This window comes from Rhinoraja longicauda, chromosome 8 (assembly GCF_053455715.1).
Source record: "Rhinoraja longicauda isolate Sanriku21f chromosome 8, sRhiLon1.1, whole genome shotgun sequence".
NCBI classification, from domain to species: domain Eukaryota; kingdom Metazoa; phylum Chordata; class Chondrichthyes; order Rajiformes; family Arhynchobatidae; genus Rhinoraja; species Rhinoraja longicauda.
In genome coordinates this window covers 70,509,659-70,532,268 of record NC_135960.1, presented here as the reverse complement: position 1 = coordinate 70,532,268, position 22,610 = coordinate 70,509,659, and the positions used below count along the sequence as shown (strand labels likewise).

The 22,610-nt window shown below is 48.0% G+C and overlaps 1 protein-coding gene across 1 annotated transcript in view; it reads right to left on the bottom strand.

The window, feature by feature from the left end:
• Nucleotides 1–15,808, bottom strand: part of LOC144596346 (melanophilin-like) — a 136,035-nt gene extending 120,227 nt beyond the window's left edge. Inside the window, exon 1 of the mRNA XM_078404594.1 lies at nucleotides 15,680–15,808. The gene's annotated coding sequence lies outside the window, so the exon portion shown is untranslated. The remainder of the gene's footprint in view (nucleotides 1–15,679) is intronic.
• Nucleotides 15,809–22,610: the final 6,802 nt, after the last annotated feature.

The following is a 22,610-nucleotide window of genomic DNA, read 5'->3' as shown; positions in this document are numbered from 1 at the left end:
GAGAAAAAGGTTTAGAGAGGGTTCGAGGAAGGTTTTTTTCAACCATAGTTTGGTTGGGTCTGGATGCGCGGCCTGTGAGGATGGTGGATATTCTCACAATATTTAAGACGTATCTTGCTATTGAGGGCGTGCAGCGTAGGATTCTTGCTATTGAGGGCGTGTAGCGTAGGATTCTTGCTCTTCAGGGCGTGTAGCGTAGGTTTACTAGGTTAAATCCCGGAATGGCGGGACTGTCATATGTTGAAAGACTGGAGCGACTAGGCTTGTATACACTGGAATTTAGAAGGATGAGAGGGGATCTTATCGAAACGTATAAGATTATTAAGGGGTTGGACACGTTAGAGGCAGGAAACATGTTCCCAATGTTGGGGGAGTCCAGAACAAGGGGCCACAGTTTAAGAATAAGGGATAAGCCATTTAGAACGGAGATGAGGAAATTTATTTCAGTCAGAGAGTTGTAAATCTGTGGAATTCTCTGCCACATACCAACTGTTTAGCTCACTCCACTTACAAGTCAAAGTTACCACATGCTTTGCTTGTGTTTGCAGAGTTTTCATTGGATGAAAATGGATGGAATTCACAGGATAAACACTTGCCCACCCTTTAGGCGTGCACATGAAAAATTCTTGAGAATAGATTAGGTGCAAAGGCATGCAAAGACATGAGTCACCACAGTTTGACAGTCTAACCAGTGCAGATTAAAACATATGAACCCATCCACATACAAGGTTGGCCTTGCCTTGCTCTGTCTCTTCCTCTGTCCCTGTGCGCTTTCACCAACAGTCGGCTTTAACTCTCCGCAGTAGTCTCAAATACAAAAGGTCGCAAAACCGAGAATCAACCGCTTCCATCTGTGTCGACTGCAAAGCTTTGCCCTGCTGCTCCCATAATACTGATCTTTTATTAACACACAAAGTGCTGGAGGAACTCAGCGGTTCAGGCGGCATCCACAGAACAAATGGACAGGCCACGTCTCGGGTCAGGACCCTTCTTCAGACTGGTTGCAGTGGGCGGGGAGAAAGCTGCACAAGAGAAATGGGGCCTGGACAAAGGCTGGCAGGTGAAGAGTAGACACAGGTGAGGGGGTTTGGATTAGCAGATGGGTGGGAATAAGTGACAAAGGCCAGAGATGAAAAGAAGACAAAAGGATGTCAGATAAGAAGGGACAAGTGAAATATAAAGCAGTGGGGGGGGGGGGGGGGGATTTAGGTGTAAGGGTATGAGGGAATAGTGGGAGAAATTGGCGCACACCTGGGTGGGCGAGGCATTGGAAAGAGAGAGAGGGTGGGGAGGATGACTTAAAATGAGAGAATTCAATGTTCATTCCATTGGATTGTAAGTGACCCAAGCTGAATACAAGGTGGTGTTCCACCAGCTTGCATGTGGCTTTCCTCTGGCAATGGAAGAAACCAAAGTCAGAAAGGTCGGTATGAGAATGGGAGGAAGAGTTAAAATAGTTAGCAACCAGGAGATCCAGCAGGCCTTGGCTACACCTCCTCCCAGCCTGCCACTTGCAAGGCGGTCATCCCTTACTCCCAATTTATCTGTTCCCGCAACATCTGCCCCCAAGAGGAGGCTTTCCACTCTAGGACATCCGAGATGTTCTCTTTCTAGAGTGGACCTGGTTTTCCCCACTGCTGTTTAAAACATAAGATTATTAAGGGGTTGGACACGTTAGAGGCAGGAAACATGTTCCCAATGCTGTGGGAGACCAGAACCAGGGGCCACAGTTTAAGAATAAGGGTTAGGCCATTTAGAACGGAGATGAGGAAAACCTTTTCAGTCAGAGAGTTGTAAATCTGTGGAATTATCTGCCTCAGAAGGCAGTGGAGGCCAATTCTCTGGATGCTTTCAAGACAGAGCTAGATAGAGCTCTTAATGATAATGGAGTCAGGGGGTATTGGGAGAGGGCAGAAACGGGGTACTGATTGTGGATGATCAGCCATGATCACGGTGAATGGCAGTGCTGGGTCGATGGGCTGAATGGCCTCCTCCTGCACCTATTGTCTATTGTTGTGGATGGATCCCTGCCAGTGTCTCCTCTGGGTTCCGCAGTTCTGTGCTCGTTCCGCCTCAGAGTTCCTTTGGTCCTCACTTTTCACACCACCAACATCCGCATCCTACACATTACTCTCTGTCACTTCCAACACCTGCTCTGTGATCCCAACACCAATCACACCTACCCATCCCCGACCCATACCACTCTCCGTAGAGCCCACTCCATTTTCAGATATGTAAAAAGTAATGATGATAAAGGAAACAGGCTATTTTTTAAGCTATGTGCTAGGTGAAAACGAGTTGCAGACAATGAGACTCAACGTGACGACAGTGAAACTAGTACAACGACTAGGATGAGGAAGGGACGGAGAGAGAGGGGATGCAAGGGTTACTTGAAGTGGGAGAAATCAATATACATACTGAAGATGGACACAAAATGCTGGAGTAACTCAGTGGGACAGGCAGCATTTACGGTTAGAAGGAATGGGTGACGTTTCAGGTTGAGACCCTTCTACAGACAATGTTCATACCACTGGGATGTAACTGCCCAAGTGAAATAAGAGGTCCTGTTCCTCCAATTTGTGTTTGGACTCAATTTGACAACGGAGGAGGCCCAGGAGAGAAAGGTCGGAATGGGAACGGGAAGGGGAGTTAAAGTATTTGGCAACCGGGAGATCATGTAGGCCCCAGTGGACTGATATTGTCTGACCCGCTGAATTACTCCAGCTTTTTGTGTCTATGGTTTAATCCAGCATCTGCATACATATAGTAGTTTTCATAGTGCATTGGATTTAAGCCACAGCATAGAAACAAGCCATTTGGCACAAATAGCCAAGCCTAGTCTATACTCTAATAATTCTACACTCTAATAATTCTCATTCTATCTACAACCCCTCTGTTTTTTCCCTTTACAATGTGCACATAGTATTCTATATTAAAATGTCCACAATATGCCAATGATGCAGGAAGATATTAGATATTTAGTGGCTCCAACATCCTCTGTCAATAACGCCAAGCTTCAAAGATTCAGTTTAACAATGTCATACATTACCAAAGTCACAGAGTGAAGTCAACAGGTCGCATTCAGGTGCGAGGTTGGATTTTCCTTGCAGATTCAGGTGAACGGTAGCTGAGCTGAGCTGAGCTGACGGGTGGAAGCGTGGAACTGCGCTCTCAGGCTCCAGCAGTGGAATCACACGCGTTTACTCCCCCACACGGAGCAATCACATGTCACGGATGAATACCGACCTTTATCAGGGTCACAGCCCCTCCACAATCGCCAGGCAAGAATGATCACAGGCAGCTGATGGGATAAGCACATGATGCTGCAGGAGCTAGTTGCCTGTGGCTTGGAGTGAACGAACGATTGAATGGTTATGTGCAGGAAGGACTTGCAGATGCTGGTTTAAACCAAAGACAGACACGACATACTGGAGTCACTGAGAGTCAGGGGAAAGGGAAATGAGGGGTATTGACGGTGATATGGAGAAGTAGAACAAATGAATGAAAGATATGTAAAAAGTAATGGTGAGAAGGGAAACAGGCCATTGTTCGCTGTGGGCGAGGTGAAAACGAGTTACAGACAATGAGACAGTGAAACTAGCACAACAACTAGGGTGGGGGAGGGATGGAGAGAGAGGGGATGCAAGGGTTACTTGAAGTTAGAGAAATCAATACTCACACTGAAGATGGACACAAAGTGCTGGAGTAACTAAACGGGACAGGCAGCACCTCTGGAAGGGAGGAATGGGTGACGTTTCGGGTTGAGACCCTTCTTCAGACAATATTCATGCTGCTGGGATGCAAGCTGCCCAAGCGAAATATGACATGCTGTTCCTCCAATTTGAGTTTGGACTCAATTTAACGATGGAGGAGACCCAGGAGAGAAAGGTCAAGGCGGGAATGGGAAGGGGAGTTAAAGTACTTGGCAACCGGGAGATCAGGTAGGCCCAGACAGACTGATGTTGCCTGACCCGCTGAATTACTCGTTTTTTGTGTCTATCTTTGGTTTAACAGCATCTGCAAACACATAGCAGTTTTCATAGTGTATTGGACAGCATAAGAAACAAGCCATTTGGCACAGATAGCCAAGACTAGTCTTTACTCTAATGATTCTACACATTAATAAGTCTCCCTCTGTTTCCAACCCCTCTGTGTTTTCCCTTTACAATGTGCACATAGTATTCAATTCAAAGTTGTGCAAGTCACGTAATCGGCAAAACAATGCGTATTGGTGAGAAACTTTCATTAGCCTTGTGACCATTATAGTCACCAAGGCTGTAAAATGTAACTTCAAATTAATAGAAATGCTAGTTTGCCAGTTGAGAAAATAGACAATAGGTGCAGGAGTAGGCCATTTGGCCCTTCGAGCCAGCACCGCCATTCAATGTGATCATGGCTGATCATCCACAATCAGTGCCCCGTTTCTGCCCTCTCCCCATACCCCCCCTGACTCTGCTATCTTTAAGATCTCTATCTAGCTCTCTATTAAAAGCATCCAGAGAATTGGCCTCCACTGCCTTCTGAGGCAGAGAATTCCCACAGATTTACAACTCTCGAGTGAAAAAGTTTTTCCTCATCTCCCTTCTAAATGGCCTACCCCTTATCCTTAAATGGTGGCCCCTGGTTCTGGACTCCCCCAACATTGGGAACATGTTTCCTGCCTCTAACGTGTCCAACCCCTTAATAATCTTATATGTTTCAATAAGATCTCCTCTTTGCACTTTTGTACTTGTTTATGATTGTGCTTATGTAGCGTATACCAAACTGATTTCACTGATCTCAGTAGATGTGGCAGTAACATACCACTGACCCCTCCACATTACATGCAAATTACATTCCTCAACATTCACGTCTGAGGAGCAAGAAGAATTTGAAACAAGCAGGAGATGAAAGGAGAACGTGAAATTCCAAGGCAGTCATTTTAGATGGAAATTTTATGACTAGTATATATTGGAATAAAATAGCAGGAGATTGTAACAAAAAGCTGGAGTAACTCAGCGGGTCAGGCAGCATCTCTGGAGAACATGAATAGGTGACAGTTCGGGTCGAGTCCCTACTTCATTCAGACTGAGAGTCAGGGGAAAGGGGAATATTTACCTCCACCTATCACATGCCAGGCTTTGCCCTAAAATGTCACCTATCCATGTGCTGCCTGAGCTGCTGAGTTACTTCAGCACTTGGAGTCTTTTTTTGTAATCCAGCACCTGCAGTTCCTTGTGCACACCGAGGAAGGAGACAGACTTATTTCACTGGAGTTCTCATGGTACCTAGTAATCTAGTGGAAGACTATTCAGGAATTCATAGGTGTGATAAAGAAAGGTGTTCATACAATTTAGCAATTGGGTGGTGCGGTGAGTTGCTGCCTTGCAGCACCAGATCGTGGTTCGATCCCGACAACGGTTGCTGTCTGTGCGGAGTCTGTACGTTCTCCCCGTGACCTGTGTGGGTTTCTCTAGAATCTTCAGTTTCCTCCCACACTCTAAAGATGTACGGGTTCGTAGGCTTTTTCAGTCAGAGAGTTGTGAATCTGTGGAATTCTCTGCCTCAGAAGGCAGTGGAGGCCAATTCTCTGAATGCATTCAAGAGAGAGCTAGATAGAGCTCTTAATGATAGTGGAGTCAGGGGGTATGGGGAGAAGGCAGGAACGGGGTACTGATTGAGAATGATCAGCCATGATCACATTGAATGGTGGTGCTGGCTCGAAGGGCCGAAGGGCCTCCTCCTGCACTTATTGTCTATTGGGCTTGGTACAATTGTAAATTCTCCCTAGTGTGTGTAGCATAGTGTTATTGTGCGGGGATCGCTGGTTGGCGCCGACTCGTTGCCCGAAGGGCCTGTTTCCCCACTGTATCTCTAAACTAAACCTACAAAATGCACAGGTAAACAGATAATTGTCATTGTCCTCTCCTGTGCAGGATATGGCAAGAGTGAGAATATCAATTACATGGCCATACAGAGCACATGTCCTCAGTACTTTACACAATGCCATTGAGGATAAGGTATCGATCCACTCAATAAAGATTCATGATCAGCTGCACACACTAGGAAGGAAGAAATACATAACTCGAGCTTGATAATACCAAGTTGGACATCGGTAAAGGTGGCATGCCTGCTCACAACCACACTCTCCACATATGGTACAATTAGGGTTGCCAACTGTCCCGTATTAGCCGGGGCATCCTGTATTGTGGGCTAAATTGGATGGTCCCGTAAAGGACCGCCCTTGTACTGGATTTGGCCCGGAGGGCGTTGTAGGCCTGGATACTGTCGGCCCGGACACTGTAGGCCTGGGGGCCGCTGTAGGCCCAGACAGTGTAGGCTAATGGAGTGTGTTCGGGGAGCGGGGCCGAGTGTGTTCGCCCGACGGAGGTTGCGTAGCAACCCGCCTCCCGGCCTGGGCGGCCACCATTGGTGGAGCGGGAGGACTTGGCCGCTGGCTGGGTGAGGTCACGTGGGGCGCAGGGCGGTGACGTCACCTTGTCCTGTATTTGGGAGCGAGATAGTTGGCAACCCTAGGCACAATACCACAAGACAAAGCTAACTGGGAGTGAAAGGCAATAGTGGACAAGTTCACGGCAGGCAAATACCGCTGTAGAACATCATCATCATATCATCATATATATACAGCCGGAAACAGGCCTTTTCGGCCCTCCAAGTCCGTGCCGCCCAGTGATCCCCGTACATTAACACTATCCTACACCCACTAGAGACAATTTTTACATTTACCCGCCAATTAACCTACATACCTGTACGTCTTTGGAGTGATGTGATATGTTTTATCTAGATCTGATCTATAATTCCAAACTTTGCCCACTGAACATTTATCTTTATGATTTGGCCTTATTGTTATAGCAAAATATTAAAAGTAATAAATCAAACATCGCTCACGGGCCTAACAATACCCTTATCTCACATCCTCCCATACATGGTTTCTCTTTTATTCCCCCCTCTTTTCCCTCCCCCTTGTCCCATTCCACTCATATTCCTCCTTCCACCTTTACATTTCACTCTTCTCTTTTTATCGGACACCTTTTTATCTCCTTGTCACCTCCAGCCTTCGCCTCATACTCCACTCATTTGCAAGTCAACCTTTGCACCAAAGATAGACACAAAATGCTGGAGTAACTCAGCGGGTCAGCCAACATCTCTGGATAGACAATAGACAATAGACAATAGACAATAGGTGCAGGAGGAGGCCATTCGGCCCTTCGAGCCAGCACCGCCATTCAATGTGATCATGGCTGATCATTCTCAATCAGTACCCCGTTCCTGCCTTCTCCCCATACCCCCTGACTCCGCTATCCTTAAGAGCTCTATCTAGCTCTCTCTTGAATGCATTCAGAGAATTGGCCTCCACTGCCTTCTGAGGCAGAGAATTCCACAGATTCACAACTCTCTGACTAAAAAAGTTTTTCCTCATCTCTGTTCTAAATGGCCTACCCCTTATTCTTAAACTGTGGCCCCTGGTTCTGGACTCCCCCAACATTGGGAACATGTTTCCTGCCTCTAACATGTCCAACCCCTTAATAATCTTATACGTTTCGATAAGATCCCCTCTCATCCTTCTATATTCCAGTGTATAGAAGGAATGGGTGACGTTTCGGGTCGAGACCCTTCTTCAGACCAGTCTTCGGTCAGGGGAGAGGGTGACACAGAGACAAGCACGTGCAAGGTGTGAAAATGAGACATCAAATGGGATGCTGACCAAGAAAAAGGTAGAATAGATCATCGTCAGCTAGGAAAAGGTAACAAGGAAGCAAACAGAAATAAAGACTGCTGGGGGAACTCATATCTGTGGAGGAAAATGGACAGGTTCAAGTCGAGACCCTGGAACCCAACAACAAATATCATCTGTGCAATTCTCTGTACAGATGCTGACTAATCTGTTGAGTTTAGTTTAGTTTAGAGATACATCTCCGAAACAGGCCCTTCGGCCCACTGAGTCCACACTGGCCAGCGTTCCCCGCATACTAGCACTATCCTACACATCAGGGACGATTTACATTTTTACCAAGCCAAATAACCGACAAACCTATATATCTGGAGTGTGCGAGGAAACCAAAGCTCTCGGGGAAAACCCACGCAGGTCACGGGGAGAACGTACAAACTCCATACAGACAGCACCAGGAGTCAGAATCGAACCGGGGTCTCTGGTGCTGTAAGGCAGCAACTCTACCGCTGCGCCACCGTGCCGCATCACGGCAATTACATTGCAAAGACTGCTATTCTCCTGCTTCACATTTTGCTCAACGTTGCGGAGGGAGTTCTTCCGGCACTCTGTATTTTTACTTTAGAATTGCAATTTAATGCTAACTACAGCAAGTTTTAAATTCTTTTGGATGGTCTTATATATTCCAGTTGCTTCATACTTTCCTATCACTCCCAGTAATCTCCTTAAACTGTACAACTCCAACTCCACCAGTGTGACTCTGTTCATCAGTGCAGATTCATTGCGAGAGATGGCATAAAAACAGGCCCTTTGGGCCATTGAGTCTGTGCTCCACATTCTCATCAATTCCCTCCAGTTCTACCGCTCACTTTAATAAACGAGGAACAAAATACCAAGGGCAAAGTAATCCGCCAGCTCACACATCTTTGGGGTGTGGGAGGAAACCGACGTTCATGGAAAAACCCACTCAGCCACAAGAACTGTACACTGCAAGGGCCAGGAAGCGAGCGGGCAAGATCATCCCTGACCCCTCTCACCCTGACCACAAACTCTTTGAAGCACTTCCCTCTGGAAGGCGACTCCGGACAGTCAAAGCAGACATAAAAACAGATTTTTTTTCCCCCACGCGTGATAGTTCCACTCAATAACCAAAGTCTGTAGTTTCTTTTTTGCTCTGGTTTATTTTCACCCACATCTTTAGACCGTAATATTGTATCCTTATTGTTTTGATGTGTTTATGCTCTATTCTTAATTGTCAACTGCATGTTTGTGTTGTCATTTGTGAGCGGAGCACCAAGGCACATTCCTTGTATCTGCACATACTTGGCCAATAAACTTATTCATTCATTCATTCATTCATTCATTCATTCATTCATTCGTTCATTCATGAGAATGTAGAAACTCAACTGGGACAGTGCCGGAGGTCAGGATTGAACCCAATTTCTGGCGCTATGAGGCAGTGGCTCTACCAGCTGTGCCACTGGACTGAATGGCATCCTACCCACTGTTTCATTGCTGGCAGCCATGTCCTCATCTATTTGTACCCCAGTCTGCAATTCTCTACATGAAATCCTATGTCCCCCTTTTCTTTCGAAATCACACCCATGACAACATTTTCCCACCGAGTGAAAACCCCCCATCTCTAACACACTCTCGATTTATTTCCCATTAGATTGTTGAGGATGTTCTGATTTTACCTATTACTGTACTGAAATTATGCTGGCCAATTGACACATCAAAAAAAGATAGACACAAAGTGCTGCTGGAGTAACTCAGCAGAACAGGCAGCATCTCTGGCGAAAAAGGATAGGTGACGTTTTGGGTCGAAACCCTTCTTCAGACTGAAAGTAGAATCTGGAGTATGGTGTGCAGTTCTGGTCGCCAAATTATAGGAAGGATGTCGACAAAATGGAGAGGGTACAGAGGAGATTTACTAGAATGTTGCCTGGGTTTCAGCACTTAAGCTACAGAGAGAGGTTGAGCAGGTTGGGTCTTTATTCTTTGGAGCGTAGAAGGTTGAGGGGGGACTTGATAGAGGTTTTTTAAATTTTGAGAGGGACGGACAGAGTTGACGTGGGTACAAGGGGACATAGCTTCAGAATTGAGGGACAAAAGTTTAGGGGTAACATGAGGGGTAACTTCTTTACTCAGTGGGTGGTGGCTGTATGGAATGGGCTTCCGGTGGAAGTGGTGGAGGCAGGCTCGATTTTATTATTTAAGAGTAAATTGGATAGGTATATGGATAAGAGAGGATTAGAGGGTTATGGTCTGAGTGCAGGTAGATGAGACTAGGTCAGGGAGAATGGTCGGCGTGGACTGGTAGGGCCGAACGGGCCTGTTTCCGTGCTGTAGTTGTTATATGGTTATATGGTTATATGGTTATATGGTTATAGAAAATAGGTGCAGGAGTAGGCCATTCAGCCCTTCGAGCCAGCTGACCATGGCTGATCATCCAGAACTAGTCCCCTGTTCCTGTTTTCTCCCCCATATCCCTCGATTCCGTTAGCCCTAAGAGCTCTATCTAGCTCTCTCTTGAATACATCCAGAGAATTGGCCTGCACTGCCTTCTGTGGCAGAGAATTCCGCAGATTCACAACTCTCTGGGTGAATGCAAGGGGGTAATGGTGAAGAGATGGAGGTGAGAAGAGACCGGGACTAAGCAGGGCTGGCCACAAATGACCTCAGGCAGTGTGGACCCTGCTAGGCCCATTGTTAGCTAGGGAAGGTGTGATCTCAAGAGGGATACAACATGGTGAACCGTGGAACTTTCTAAACAACGAGGGTGGAGGGGGAGGGGGGGGGAGTGCAAATAGAAACTACTTAAAATTAGAGAATATTCATACCATTGAGTTGTAGGCCACCCAAGCAAAATATGAGGTGCTGTTCCTCCAATGTGCCTGTGGCCTCACTCTGCCAATGGAGGGAGGCCCAGCACAGAGAGGTCGGTGTGGGAATGGGATGGGGGTTGAAATGTTCGGCAGCCGGGGGATCCTGTAGGCCTCGGCGGACCAAGCCGAGGTGTTCAGGGATCGGTCGCCAAGTCCACCGTTGGTCTCGCCAGTGTACAGGACCCCCACGTCGGGAACGCTGGATGCAATAGGCAAGGTTAGCGGAGGTAACCACTGCCTCACTTGAAAGGACCATCAGGGGTCCCTGGACAGAGTCGGGGGGGGGGGGGGGGGGGGGGTTATAGAGACCGGTGTTGCATTTCATGTGGTTGCAGGGGAAAGTACCTGGGGAGGCAGTGGCTTGGGTGGGAAGGGAGGAGTTAACCAGGGAGTTGTGGAAGGAGTGGGTCCCTGCCTAAGGTGGAAAGGGGTGGAGATGGGAAGACGTGTTTGTTGGTGGGACGGGAAATATTGGAGGAAAATGTATTGGATGGGGAGGCTGGTGGGTGAACAGTGAGGACCAGGGGAACCCCATCCTTATTGCATCTGGGGGGAGGGGAAAAGAGAGAGAGAGAGAGAGAGAGAGAGAGCAGAACTACGGGACACAGAGCAGACATGTGTGAGGGCCCCATTTATGACAGAAGGAAGCAATCCATATTCTCTGAAGAACGGGGATATGTCAAATGTCCTCGTATGGAACAACTCATCTTGGGAGCAGATGCGGCAGAGACCAAGGACTTGAGAGTAGGGAATAGCATCCGTGCAGGAGCAGGGTGGGAAGAAGTGTGGTCCAGGTAACTGCGGGTGTCGGTCGGTCTGTAATCGATGTCTATCTCCTGTGACGGAGGGAGAGAGATCGAGAAAGGGGAGAGGTGTCGTAGATAGTCCAGGTGAATTTGAGGGCAGGGTAGAAGCTAGTGGTGAAGTTGATAACGTCTATGAGTTCTGCACGGGGGCAGGAGATAGCCCCGATGTAGCAGAGGTAGAGTTGGGGGATAGGCCCAGTGAACGCCTGGAACAGGGATAGTTCGACGTACACAACAAAAAGGCAGGCATAGCTGAGGCCCATGGCCACACCTTTGATTTGGAGGAAGTGGGCGAAATCAAAGGAAAAGATATTGATGGCGAGGACAAGTTGGTTGGGCCTTTGTTCGTGGGAAGTACTCAGGTTGGGCCATTGTCAAAGTGATTTGGAGAGCAGCTCAAATCAATCCGGCTTCAAACATGCAACCATTCACATCGCCAAATTAAGTTCCAGTAAATTAAAATAAATATTTTGCAATTTCTTTGAAAGCAGTAAGAACAAAACAAAAAGTTCTGCATAGATTATGCTCCCACTTCACTTACTTATCTCAGACAGAAAAAAACAAGGGAACTCTTATTTCAAGCATTTTCGAAACGATTTCTCTTACTCTCGGCCTCAACTCATGATGGACAAACAGGCATGCGAAAAAAATCACACATACAGCACATACTTGTTCTACGATTCAACCTCAAAACTTTCCTCTTGTTTATGATGAGGTTCTATTTAAAAAATATCTCAGCAGTTGTGAAATACACTGTGATGTCCTGATCTTGTGAATAGTGCTATAAACATGCATAGCTGTCTTGTGCTTTTTGTTTAAAGTGTGTGTGTGCGCTAGACATTCAAAGCAAATTTAAATTCTATCTAATAGGAAGTTTTATTACCAATTAGTGCATACCACTGAATTTACAACATTCAAATCCAATCCCTCTAATCTTACTCTCGAAAATACAGACACTGGAATCTTGAACACAAATCAAAGTGCTGGAGGAACTCGGCAGATCGGGCAGCATCCGTGGAGAGCCGATGTTTCAGGTCAGGTCCCTTCTTCAGGTTGGTAGAGTAGGGGGGGAGCAAGCTCGAAGCGAGAGGTGGCAGTGGGGTAAGGTCTTGCAAGTCATTAGCAGAGACAGCTGAGAGGATGGGGGTGGGGGGGAGGGGGAGGTGAATGGTAGAAGTGACAAAGGCTAGAGGTGAAAAGGCATCAGATAAGGAGCGGTGGAGTGAGGAGGGGCTATGGGTGGAAGCAGATGGGGGGGGGGGGAAAGAGGGAATTAAAGGAAATATGGGATTGGAGATGGAAGATGAGTATACTAGGGTAAGGGGGCGTGAACATGATGAATGGGATGGTGGGAATGGTGGAATAGTGCAATAGTGGGAGAAATGGATGTTTCAGTTCAGTTTAGTTTATTGTCATGTGTACCGAGGTACAGTGAAAAGCCTTATATTGCGTGCTAACCAAACAGCCGGAAGACAATACATGATTACAATCGAGCCATTCACAGTGTACAGATACATGGCAAGGGTATAACGTTTAGTACAAGCACTAGGGTGGAGTGAGGGGGGGGGTTAAAAAAACCTGTAGAATAAACTCTGAAGAAGGGTCTCGACCCGTAACATCACCCATTCCTTCTCTCTAGAGATGCTGCCTGTACCGCTGAGTTACTCCAGCTTTGTGTCTAAAGGGCCTGTCCCACTTTGGCGATTTTTTAGGCGACTGTCAAAGTTGTAGCAGATCGCCGAGAAAAATAACCGTACGACAATGCCCGCGACAGTGACAATGACCGTGACAGTGACAGCGGCCGCGACAGTGCCCACGACAGTGCCCACGGCAGTGACCTCGGCAGTGACCTCGGCAGTGACCTCGGCAGTGACCTCGGCAATGCCCGCGACAATGCCCGCGACAATGACCGCGACAATGCCCGTGACAAGCTAAGACAACCTACCACATAGGCAACGACAAGCTGACGACAACCGGCGACTCGGTCTTCGCTACCCAGGACGTCCACTACGACAGGGACCGCGGCAAGCAAGACAACCAACGACAACCTGCACTTATGTGGAGGTGTCACACGCACAACTCACACGTGAACAAACCCACAGCAAGGCCCATCCAGTGACATTTCTAGGTATATTTTACATTTGTTTGAAGTGCCAGTTTAAAAAAAAAAAAAAATTGCATGCAGTTACCCATCTTTCATAGGAATATGTTGTTTTTGAATAAAGTTGATTTGGGTGATTTCTTAAAAAATAGCTGTCGGAATTTACTAAAGTACTTTTTCATGACATGTCATTCAAAGATTCTCGTCGCATTAATTTTGACCATTAAAATCAAACGCTGACACATGCGCTGCGCTATGACAACTCTTTATTCATTTAGATCAATGAGGCAAGCACATACACAGGCATTTTCACAACGTTTATTAAAAGCCAAAGCACACACTTAGACAGACACTACTAACACAAAGATATACTGAGTTTTACTGCTGTGCTGTTTGTAGGGGAGATGCACACCTGACCATGAGGATTGTGGGTGGAGTCCGCGATGCACACCGGGCTGTTGCAGCTGCTTTTCAGTGAGCGGGTTTAGACCACAGATGTCATGCTCGGAGGTGCCATTGACGTGTGAAAAGGGCTGGCCGGACCTTGCTGTCCTTTATGGCCAGGTGTGCATTCCCCCTACAAACAGCACAGCAGTAAAACAGTATATCTTTTTAGTAGTGTCTGTCTATGTCTGAGCCTTGGCCTTTAATAAGCATCGTGAAATGCCTGCGTATGTGCTTGCCTCATTGATCTAAACAAATAAAGAGTTCTCATCGCGCAGCGCATTTGTCAGCGTTTGATTTTAATGGCCGAAATGAATGCAACGAGAATCTGTGAATGAGATGTCATGATAAAGTACAGGCGACAACCTTGCAAACCTGGGGACAGCGTGCGACAGCGCCCGCAATAAGCTACGGTACCGGGCCATAAGCCAGCTGTCGCCAAGAAATTTAAAACCGGTTGAAATCTTCGCGACGCGCCGAGATCCACTACGATTCTTTGAAGACTCCCCACGATCATGCCCGCGCCACCCCGGCGAACTGTGGGGACAGCCTAGTCGCCGGCAGTCGGCTTACAATCACTTCAGTGGGACAGGCCCTTGAGTCGCTGGTTGTTGTCAGCTTGCCGTCGCCTATGTGGTAGGTTGTCTCAACTTGTCGCGGTCACTGTCGCGTGCATTGTCGCGGTCACTGTCACGTGCATTGTCCCGGTCACTGTCGCGGGCACTGTCGCGGGCACTGTCGCGGTCACTGTCGCGATCACTGTCGTACGGTTATTTTTTTCGCCGATCTGCTACGACTTTGACAGTCGCCGGCAGTCGCCTAAAAGATCGCCAAAGTGGGACAAGCCCTTAAGTTTGGTTTAAACCAGCATCTGCATTCCCCTCTCACACGAACTTTAAATACACCTGCTTATATTTTAACCAGTGTTTAATTTTTTTAATAATAAATTCCTGCTAATATTTTAACGTTCAAGTTTGCACGCTCAGTTCTATGACACATTAATCGGTAAATATTTGAGGGCTTTGGTTGTCATGGAATTTATCTTTAAGTGATACGCATGAACTGTTCCAGACTTATGCACAACATTTATTATTGCTTAATATCTTTCATTATCATTTTGTTGCACTCCAAAGAAACTCAGGAAAACACTTCATGGTTAATGTGATCCATATTGGATTGCTGGTAGATTGTAGCTAATAACTCCGGGTAAAATTACACTCCAATATTCTAACTAAAGTAGAAGGTAAATCTGCCAAGTTTATTTTATCCTCAAAAGTGGCAGGATTGACGACCAGCTTTTGAATTATTGTGTAGGAACGAACTGCAGATGCCAGTTTACATTCAAGGTAGGCACAACATATTGTAGCTCCAGCATTTTGTGTCCAGCATTTGAATTAATATCACTCATTTTACAATTGGTAAATATTCCGATTTCTAATTTGCCCGTTGCACACCTGTATTAATGCCACACAGCAACGCTATTACATACTTGTAATTCTGCAGTGGTTTGCTCTGAAAATTACACCACACTTTTAGACACAAATTGCTGGAGTAAGTCAGCATCTGTGGAGGACACAACAATGCTGGAGTAACTCAGCGGGACAGGCAGCAATCTCCACCGGTCCCGCTGAGTTACTCCCAGCATTTTGTAAACCAGCATCTGTAGTTCCTTCCAACAACACACTTTTACTAGGTTCACTTTCAAACCAAGATTCAGTGGCTCCAACATCCTCTGCTTCAGTAATTCAGATTTAACAGTGTCATACATTACCAAAGTCACAGAGTGAAGTCAACAGGTCGCATTCAGGTGCGAGGTGGGGATTTCCTTGCAGATTCAGGTGAGCTGAGCTGAGCTGAGCTGAGCTGAGCTGTCGCTGGTGGACGCGTCGCTGTGGAACTGCGCTCTCAATGCTCCAGCGGTGGAATCACTCGCGTGTACTCCCCCCACACTGAGCAATCACATGCCACGGATGAATATGGACCTTTATCAGGGTCACTGCCAGGCAAGAATGTTCACAGGCAGCTGATGGGATAAGCACATGATGCTGCAGGAGCTAGCTGCCTGTGGCTTGGAGTGAACGGACGAACAAACAAACAAACGAACGAACGGTTACGTGCAGGAAAGAACTGCAGATGCTGGTTTAAACCGAAGATAGACACAACATGCTGGAGTAACTCAGAGGGACAGGCAGCATCTCTGGAGAGAAGGTGTGGGTAACGTTTTGGGTGGACACCCTTCTTCAGACTGAGAGTCAGGGGCGAGGGAAACGACAGATACAGATGGTGATGTAGAGAGATATGGAACAAACTAGACCAAGTGGACTTATTCCTCGTAGAGGGGGGACAGGGAAGGGGAGACAGGGAAGGGGAGACAGGGAAGGGGAGACAGGGAAGGGGAGACAGGGAAGGGGAGACAGGGAAGGGGAGACAGGGAAGGGGAGGCAGGGAAGGGGAGACAGGGAAGGGGAGACAGGGAAGGGGAGACAGGGAAGGGGAGGCAGGGAAGGGGAGGCAGGGAAGGGGAGAGGGTATGATTGAGTGAGGCCTGGACCCAAAGCCTCTCTTGTATTGTAGCACCCTCAACCCCCCACTCAATCCCCCCCCTCCTCCCCCTACTCCTCCCCCTACTAACCCACTTCATCCCCCCTAGCCACCCCCACTTGCCCCTCCCCTGCCCCCACCCGGGAACGCGGGGGGATGGAGTGGCTAAATGTTAGACCAATGCAGTAGAGATTTGGGGGAGTTTCAAAGGGGGTTCAGGGGGGATGAATTGGGTGAATGGAGGGTGGAAGAGAGGGGGGGGATATTGGGGCTGGGGGATGGAGTGGGTGAGAAGAGGATAAGGGGGTGGGTTGTGGGGGGGGGGGAGATAAATGGAGTTGAGGGGGTGTGGATGGAGTGGGTGAGTGGGGCTCTTAAAAAAACAAACCTGAAACCAATTTAATGCAGCACAGGTTTGGGGGAGTTTTAAGCGGGATTAAGGGGGGAATGGAGTGGCTGAGTAAGGGGAGGGTGTTAGACCAATGCAGTGGAGGTTTGGGGGAGTTTTAAAGGGGGTTCGGGGGGGGGATGAATTGGGTGAATGGAGGAGGGGGGATAAGGGGGGCTGAGGGGGGGATAAGGGGGGTTGTGGCGGGGGATGATAAGTGGGGTTGAGGGGGTGTGGATGGAGTGGGGCTCTTACAAAAACCTGAAGCCAATTTAAGTTAATGCAGCACAGGTATGGGGGTGTTAAGGGGGATTGAGGGGGGAATGGAGTGCGTGAGTGGGGCTCTGAAGAAAAATCCTAAACACAATTTCAGTTATTGCAGGAGAGGTTTGGGGGAGTTTTAACGGGGGGTTGAGGTGGGAATGGAGTGTGTGAGTGAGGGGGTGGGGGAGCGGGGGGGGCGGGGTGGGGGTGGAGTGGGGGTGGAGTGGCTGAGTGAGGGGAGGGTGTTAGACCAATGCAGTAGAGGTTTGGGGGAGTTTTAAAGGGGGTTCGGGGGGATGAATTGGGTGAATGGGGGGGGGGTGGTGGTGGAGGGGTGGGCGGGAGTGGGGGGAAGACACGCATCAGTTAAAACTTCTGGTGAGGGTTCCCCTCCCAGTCAGATCCTTCCTGCACCGCCGGAACCTCACTACCAGCGCACGCTGCCCTCGGGACGGCTGCTACGGAGAAGAGACAGTGGCCCACCTCTTCACAGAGTGTGGATTTGCCAAGAGAGTCTGGAGAGGTTTGCAGGGGTCCCTGTCACGATTCATTCCGAGCAGCTCCGTCACAGAGGACTCTGTGATCTACGGACTGTTCCCAGGGACGCATTCGGAGACTGACATCGAGTGCTGTTGGAAGGTCATCGACTCAGTGAAAGACGCTCTTTGGTCTGCCCGAGCTTTGTTGGCCTCCCAGCGGAGCGAGCTGTCCATCAAGGAATGTTACCGACTGGCCCGCTGTAGATTGCAGGAGTACGTGCTGAGGGACGCACTGAAGCTTGCTGCAGCCAACGCCAAGGCCCTGTGGGGGAGGACCACAGTCTAGGGCCCTTCCGCTGCTTGACATGGGGGGGCAGTGTGTGGTGGAGAGAGACGCCCCTCCAAATAAGGGGCGTATAAATTTGCCAATGAATTTGGCAATTTGGGGGTATGGGTAGAAGGCAGGAATGGGGTACTGATTGAGAATGATCAGCCATGATCACATTGAATGGTGGAGCTGGCTCGAAGGGCCGAATGGCCTCCTCCTGCACCTATTGTCTATTGTCTATAATATCTGTAATGAATGAAGGTATAACCTCTGGGAATTTCGGATGGAGTTTTGAAAAGAAAATGTTTTGTAAATATTTATTTCTGGAATAAAGTATTTTTTGATATTAAAAAAAGTTTACTCATTACCGCGGCACCTCGGTAATACAACATGGAGGAGTTCACCACAACAGACTGGCCCTTCAGTCCACAATGCCCTTACAGAACATGATGGCAAGATCATCACTTATTTACCTGCTGATCACCCATATACCTCCAATCCCTGCATAATCCTTACACCTATCCAAAAGTCTTTTGAATGTCACTAATGCATCCACTTCAGCCAGCACGTTCCAGCCACTCACCCATCTCTGTCAAACATTTGTAGGAAAGAAAACTGCAGATGCTGGTTTAAATCGAAGGTAGACACCAAATGCTGGAGTAACTCAGTGCGTCAGGCAGCATCTCTGGAGAGAAGGAATGGGTGACGTTTCGGAGTCTGAAGAAGGGTCTCGACCCGAAACGTCACCCATTCCTTCTCTCCAGAGATGCTGCCTGACCCGCTGAGTTACTCCAGCATTTTGTGTCCACCTTCTGTAAAACATTTGGTCTGCACATTTCCATTAAACTTTGCCCCTCTCAACTTAAAGCTATGGCCTCTAGCATTTGATTTTTTCCATTTGGGGAAAAGGATTCTGACTGTCGGCCTCATCTAAGCCAATGCCTATCCATGTCAAGTTCTTTCAGTTTAGTTTAGTTCAGTTTAGAGATACAGTGTGGAAACAGGCCCTTCGGCCCACCGTGTCCGCACCGACCAGCGATCTCCGTACAGTGGCACTATCTTACAAACACTGGGGACAATATATAATCTTTACCGAAGCCAATTAACTTTAAACCTGTACATCTTTGGAGTATGGGAGGAAAGTGGGAAAACCCACTGGGAGAACATACAGACTCCGTGCAGACACCACATGTAGTCAGGATCGAGCTCTGGGCTCTGGCGCTGTGAGGCAGCAACTCTACCGCTGCACCACCCTGCTTTCATTCGACAAACTCTCTGACCACGACAGTCCTTTCAGGTGAGGCAGAGGTTCACTTGCACCTCTTCCAACCTCATCTACTGTACCTGCTGTCCCAGGTGTGGACTCCTGTATATCGGCGAGACCAAGCGTAGACTGGGCGATCATTTCGCTGAACACCTTCGCTCAGTCCGCCTTGGCCTACATGATCTCCCGGTTGCCAAACACTTTAACTCCCCCTCCCATTCCCATACTGACCTTTCTGTCCTGGGCCTCCTCCATTGTCACAGGGAGGCCAAATGCAAATTGGAGGAACAGCACCTCATATTTCGCTTGGGCAGCTTACACCCCAGCGGTATAAGTTGTTATATCTCTAACTTCAAGTAACCCTTGCATCCCCTCTCTCTCCGTTCCTCCCCCACCCGAGTCCTTGAACTAATTTCACTGTCGTATTTTACTGTCTGTATAACTCATTATCACCTAGCCCACAGCTAACAATGGACCGTTGTGGGCTCCATCTTTCTTTGATCATTGTTACGTTTTTGCATATCTTTCATTCATTTGTTCTATAACTCTCTATATCACCGTCTATATCTCTCGTTTCCCTTTCCCCCGATTCTATCTGAAGAAAGGTCTCGACCAGAAACGTCTCCTATTCCTTTTCTCCAGAGACGCTGCCTGACCCGCTGAGTTACTAGAGCTGTTTGTCTATCTCTGATATTCAATGTCAAAATGGTTGAGCTACTGCCTTCCAGCCCCAGAGACCTGGGTTTGATCCTGACTACATGTGCATGTCTGTGTGGAGTTTGTACGTTCTGCCCGTGACCTGCGTGGGTTTTCTCCGAGATCTTCGGTTTCCTCCCACACTCCAAAGACGTACAGGTTTGTAGGTTAATTGGCTGGGTTATAAAAGTCAAATTGTCCCTAGTGTGTGTGGGGTGGTGTTAATTTTTTTTTTTTTATCATATATATACAGCCGGAAACAGGCCTTTTCGGCCCTCCAAGTCCGTGCCGCCCAGCGATCCCCGCACATTAACACTATCCTACACCCACTAGGGACAATTTTTACATTTACCCAGCCAATTAACCTACATACCTGTACGTCTTTAATGTGCAGGGATCGATGGTCGGTGCGAACTCGGTGGGCCGAAGGGCCTGTTACCATGCAGTATCTTTAAATTAAACTAAACTAAACTATAGACATGTCTGAAGAAGGGTCTTGACCCAAAACGTCACCCATTCCTTCTCTCCCGAGATGCTGCCTGACCTGCTGAGTTACTCCAGCATTTTTTGAATAAATCGATTTGTACCAGCATCTGCAGTTATTTTCTTAAACTATAGACATGCCTGAAGAAGGGTCTTGACCCAAAACGTCACCCATTCCTTCTCTCCAGAGATGCTGCCTGTCCCGCTGAGTTACTCCAGCTTTTTGTGCCTATCTTCAGTTTAAACCAGCATCTGCAGTTTCTTACTAAACTAAACTGCAAATGAGAAAAAAGCTTCTCTACCTAAAAACTTGGAAGGCGGAACTCATTTTTAGATTTTTTTTTGGATTTTTGAGATAGTGTGGAAACAGGCCCTTCGGCCCACCGAGCCCGCGCCGCCCAGCGACCCCACACATTAACACTACCCTACACACACTCGGGACAATTTTTACATTTTACCCAGTCAATTAACCTACAAACCTGCACGTCTTTGGGGTGTGGGAGGAAACCGAAGATCTCGGAGAAAACCCACGCAGGTCACGGGGAGAACATAGAAACATAGAAACATAGAAAATAGGTGCAGGAGTAGGCCATTCGGCTCTTCGAGCCTGCACCGCCATTCAATATGATCATGGCTGATCATCCAACGCAGTATCCCGTACCTGCCTTCTCTCCATACCCCCTGATCCCTTTAGCCACAAGGGCCACATCTAACTCCCTCTTAAATATAGCCAATGAACTGGCCTCAACTACCTTCTGTGGCAGAGAATTCCACAGATTCACCACTCTCTGTGTGAAAAAAAACTTTCTCATCTCGGTCCTAAAAGACTTCCCCCTTATCCTTAAACTGTGACCCCTTGTTCTGGACTTCCCAACATCGGGAACAATCTTCATGCATCTAGCCTGTCCAACCCCTTAAGAATTTTGTAAGTTTCTATAAGATCCCCCCTCCGTACAGACGGCGCCCGTAGTTAGGATGGAACCTGAGTCTCAGGCGCTGCATTCGCTGTAAGGCAGCAACTCTACCGCTGCGCCACCGTGCCACAAAATATCCATTGAACCTCCTTGATGAATGTCTCCTCTTGCCTCCAACATAGCATTCGTTCATGGGGTTTGGGTGGGGCAGGCAAGGCCGACATTTATTGCCCATCCAAGATTCCCCTTGAGAAGGTGGTGGGGGACATGTTAACCTGAGCTGTAGTGCCTCTTTGGGCAAGCGTGCTCAGCCGGGTAGGGAGCTCTTGGAGTTGGGGGCCGGGTGGGGGAAGGAACATAAACACCCACATTACGATGCTGTTCTTTCAGTTTAGTTGAGTTCAGTTTAGAGATACAGTGTGGAAACAGGCCCTTCGACCCACCTTGTCCTCGCCGACCAGCGATCTCCGTACAATAGCACTATCTTACACACACTGGGGACAATATATAATCTTTACCGAAGCCAATTAACTTTAAACCTGCACATCTTTGGAGTATGGGAGGAAACGGCACGGTGGCGCAGCGGTAGAGTTGCTGCCTTACAGCGAATGCAGCGCCGGAGACTCAGGTTTGATCCTGACTACGGGCGCCGTCTGTACGGAGTTTGTACGTTCCCCCTGTGACCTGCGTGGGTTTTCTCCGAGATCTTCGGTTTCCTCCCACACTCCAAAGACGCAGAGGTTTGTAGGTTAATTGACTGGGTAAATGTAAAAATTGTCCCTAGTGGGTGTAGGATAGTGTTAGTGTGCGGGGATCGCTGGTCTGCAGGGACCCGGTGGGCCGAAGGGCCTGTTTCCGCGCTGTATCACTAAATCTAAAAATCTAAATCTAAAAAATTGGGAAAACCCACCGGGTGAACGTACAGACTCCGTACAGACAGCAGATGTAGTCAGGATCGAGCCCTGATCTCTGGCGCTGTGAGGCACCAACTCTACCGCTGCACCACCCAGCTTTCATTCGACAAACTCTCTGACCACGACAGTCCTTTCAGGGTCTCGACCCGAAACGTCACCCATTCCTTCTCTCCCGAGATGCTGCCTGACCCGCTGAGTTACTCCAGCATTTTGTGAATAAATACTTACGATGCTGTGGTGTTATTTCCATTTAAAAATCTCCATCTGTGGAAAACGGAGCGAGGCTGTCGAAATGTAGAAACAAAGAACTGCAGACACTGGTTTAATACACAGACGGACACAAAGTACTGAGGTGACTCAGCGGGTCGGGCAGCATCTCTGGAGAACATGGATAGGTGACGTTTGGGTCAAGACCCTTCTAGTACGTAGAG